General features: G+C 41.4%; 1 long non-coding RNA gene across 1 annotated transcript; it reads right to left on the bottom strand.

Moving 5' to 3' along the window:
- Positions 1-207: 207 nt before the first annotated feature.
- Positions 208-2,305, bottom strand: LOC128411400 (uncharacterized). Its single transcript, XR_008329788.1, has 3 exons — positions 2,216-2,305; positions 1,704-1,786; positions 208-394 (listed from the first exon to the last, which is right to left on the bottom strand). It is a non-coding gene; the product is annotated as an uncharacterized LOC128411400 (long non-coding RNA).
- Positions 2,306-4,461: the final 2,156 nt, after the last annotated feature.

Genomic DNA, 4,461 nt, shown 5'->3' with positions numbered 1-4,461 from the left:
TGGAGATTTCTCAGGTTTCTTTCATTCTGGTATTTCCCCCCTAATGCTGCAATATTAGCTACATCTACCTTCATTGTAAGCTGAGATTTGAGCTCCTCTAGATTTTGGGGTTGGCAAAGCCGCCCCACAATTTGCTGCTATTGAGAGCCCTGAAGTTGATTCAAGCAAATACCTATACATGTCTTGCAAATACCTATACATGTCTTGCACAAAGACATGGAGCACATATGCTTCAAGTCTATCTTAGTATTTTTCTACTTTGTGGGTAGACAACAGACTATTGTATACATATGACACATTCCTCCATAATAACTAGAGGGCCAATCGCATTCACGTGGTTTGCATTGTCCTTTGGCTTGATAACAGTGCATTTCATTCGTAATGGTAGAGAATCCTGTAGAAAGCAAGAAATATGACAAATGATTTCTGAGTAGGCATGCTACACATTTGCCAGAAAACATGAAGCCTGGCCCATGAATGGGGACCCATACGTGCATTCAGGTGATGTTTCCAATGTCCTGGTGGGTTTTGCCCCAGCTGGTCAGTCCCTGACCTCCTCTGTTTTAAGTGATGAAGATCTACAGTGGCCTGTTACTCACATTCACTTGAATGTTGGGGAGGAGGGAATTTCATATATTTGAGGACTCTGATGGTCCTCAATCAGCAGTGGTGTTAAGCAGCACCTTCTTCCACCAAGAGAACAGAAGTGAATGCTCCAGATATTGGTTTCTCTCTCTCTCTCTCTCTCTCTCTCTCTCTCTCTCTCTCTCTCTGTGTGTGTGTGTGTGTGTACCTTGCAGAAATGAAGAAAGACTTTGGGTAAATTTGTATGTTCAGGGTTCCAAAGGGTTGGGCCATAATAATAATAATAATAATAATAATAATAATAATAATTTATTATTTATACCCCACCCATCTGGCTGGGTTTCCCCAGCGCACTCTGGGCAGCTTCCAACAAAGTATTAAAATACAGTGGTCTGTTAAACATTAAAAGCTTCCCAAAACAGGGCTGCCTTCAGATGTCTACTAAAGAATTTGGTCATCTTCCTGCTGTACCAGTCCTATTTATTTATCTATATTTATTTATTTATTTATTATTTTTTACATGTCTCTGAATCATCTACCCCCATAAGTCCATCATTCCATGCTGTCAAGGAGCTCTCAATGAGCCATGTCATCCACAGGGCAGGCGCACACAGAGAAAGCACGGGATGCAATTAGTGTTTTATTAGCGGAAAACAGCAATACAGCAATGTCCCTGGTTTGTCGTAACTCAATGAAGGCATTGTTGAAACTAAGCTCTAGGTATGCCTTTTCCCTCTAGCTTCTCACTCAGGATCCCACCAAGCAGGTGAATGTTGCATTGAGGGGGGTGAACTCCTTCTCTGCACTCATCTGGCTCATTGCTTCAAGCAGTGGGTCAGAGTAGGAGGAAAGTCAGAGAGTCAGCAGGACTGAGAGAGTCTGTGTGCATGCTGTGACTCTCAGCTTTTAATCCTGTCCTGGAAGACCCTCCTTCTCCTGACCCCCCTTGACTGCTCAAGTCTCCTGCTTGTCCCCTCTACTGACTCATCCTCAATGTCCCACCACCAGGCTCTGGGCTCTAAGATGTCATCTTTGGAACCCTCCCTGGGGGGCTATTGAGAGGCAGGTTCCCAGCAGTCTTTTTCATCCTGCCAGACCCTGACACATGCACATCTTACCTGGATCAGCCAGCAGAAGTATCAGGGAGAGGAACACCGAGAGACTGAAGAAAGAGTTCATGGTGGAACATTTGTTGAAAAATCTGTTGTGGGTGGAAGAGAGGAGCTGGTTTAACCCTTCATCCACATGTGGTACCCTTGAGTGAATCTTTCTCATTGGTTTGGATATCTCCCCCTCTACCTTTCTGGTTTACAATGAATGGTTGTTGAAAGAGACATACGATATATATACTTTAGATATTGTACTTATTTATACCTAAAGTTTCCTGCCAACCTAGCAGTTCAAAAGCATGTCAAAGTGCAAGTAGATAAATTGGCGGGAAGACAAACGGCATCTCCGTGCGCTGCTCTGGTTCACCAGAAGCGGCTTAGTCATGCTGGCCACATGACCCAGAAGCTGTATGCCAGCTCCCTCAGCCAATAAAGCAAGATGAGCGCCGCAACCCCAGAGTCGGTCATGACTGGACCTAATGGTCAGGGGTCCCTTTACCTTTATACCTACAGTTACATACCAAAGAAATGGAAAGTCTCTGTTCCTTTTGATTTAACTTCCTTCCTTGTGCTCTTCTTCAGCCTTTTAATCTCACTTTTACAAGGCATCCCTCTTTGACCGAACTGTTTATATTAATCTGCCTGTGTACTTCAAACCCAAAACACGGAACATGACGAACAACTAGATAAACCCACTTTTCTTCAATAATCATTATATGAGATCAGGATCAATGTTCCCTCTTAAGTACCTTACAACCTACAACTTGGAGGCACTTAAGGAACTTGCTTAAAACATTTTTGTTTCAGCAGTGTATTCAGGCATTTAGCAGTTACATGTGTTTTATCTCATTTTAGGTACACTTGGTTATAATTATCTTTTGAACGTTTATTATGATCTGAAGGATCTTCCTACTGGGCAGTCCCTCTGGATTGTGATCTCACATCAAAAATGAGGAATACTGCAGAGTAGGTAGAGGCAGCATTGCTAATCTCCCTTAATTGCTAATCATTAATTCCTCACTGTAAGAATACGGACCATTTTCTGTTAACGTTTCTTTTTGAATTAGTATGTTATCCTGAATTTTACCGGACTGTTACAGATTTTCTTTATTTACTGTGGATATCATATGACTGACTGTCTTCAAGGTTTAAAGAGTTGTTGTTGTTGTTAACCTTGCAAATCTGTTGTAGTAATTAATCTTATATGTTTGGCATTTATAGAAACATTATTTCCAGAGTGTGTAATGAGGATGCATGGTTCCCTCAAGTATTCTCCATGTGTTCATTGGAATGGTTTTACATTGCTTGTTTTAATGCTTTAGCTGTAGCAATAATAATAAAAACGAGGAACCATGATGTGCATCTGTATTGTTGCACTATTTCTTAAACCTATCTGTGGCGATCACACAGGGTCCCCAGACGTTTGACGGTCTATTGATCCCTGTGCCACCACTGTGATTGCCTCTTCGCTGCCACCAACCTGTTTCCCTCGGGTACACACGGAGTCCAGACAGTTGTTAACATTAACAAATAATCAAGTTTATTTTTTAGGCATGAACAAGTTTATGGTTTCAGTTAATTTTTCTTGGCAGTTTCTTAATCTTAGTTTCTTTACTGACTTATTCATTCCTAACAACTTCAAACTGATTATCCCAACTATCTATCTGACTCCACCTAACAGTTCCTCTCACTCTCTCACAACACAACTTGTCCAACCCACAGACATATCCTCCCTCTTCCTTCTCCAACTCCAAACTCCCAGCTGACTTCCACACAACTCCAACCCTAACTCTAACTCCTCCCCTTGGGTTCCCACTGGCCAATCACTTCACACTCATCGAACCCTTTCCTTATGACCCACCTAGGAGGCAAATGCCACACTATCATTATGTATATTTTTAGCAGATCAGAGCTATGTACAAACAATATCATGTAGCATCTTTCCTGCAGTCATTTCCAGACCCCATTTTCCATGTTACGCCAATGACAAAAGGAATTGGAGTGGTGTGTGCTCTGGATTTATAAAAGCAGGGAAAGCAAACTTTATTCACTTCAAGTATTACCAACTCCCCAACTGTAAAAGGTGTGTTTCCATCCACTCACCACATCTTCATTGCAGTTGCAAAAGAAAAGACTCTCAGTCAAATAATTACAATATTGCTGTTAATTTGACGTTTTAGACCAGCATAACAGTTAACATCTGTTACGACCTATCGATAGAACCAGTTGACTCCAATTAAAATTTCTTGTAGTGACATGACCACTGATTGAGCCCAATTTATCTTCTATCTCAACTAGGGATGGGTCTCAACCCATAGTCTCTGCTTGTTTAATGTTTATGGTTCTCGCCATGACAGCTCAGTACATAACCAGCTGTTCTGGGAACAGTATCTATAAATTTCACCACTTCTTCATGACATGTTCACATGCATGTAGCCAGTCTTTGTGAGGGTAGCTGAATGCACTGACTACTACAACATTTCCTCTTTTGGATGGTTCCTTGATTTCATATACTGATTTCCATAACTCAAAAAACGCCTGAGCATTTTGATCGGGAGATCATAGCATGTCCCCATTACTAAATTTCTCTTGGTGCCCAGGAGGTTTCTAGCTTGCTGGACCCAATGCTTTCTTTGTGGTACAGAACAACACTGCCTCCAATACATCCTTTATAGAGAGGTTAAAATAGAAGATAACCGTGTCCTACTGGTTCTTTTCATTCTATCCATTTCAATTATGCCTACTATATCAATGTTGTTCTCTAAGA

This window comes from Podarcis raffonei, chromosome 3 (genome assembly GCF_027172205.1).
Source record: "Podarcis raffonei isolate rPodRaf1 chromosome 3, rPodRaf1.pri, whole genome shotgun sequence".
Lineage (NCBI taxonomy): Eukaryota > Metazoa > Chordata > Lepidosauria > Squamata > Lacertidae > Podarcis > Podarcis raffonei.
Note: the sequence above shows the minus strand (reverse complement) of the source record. Positions and strands in the feature narration are given on the sequence as shown.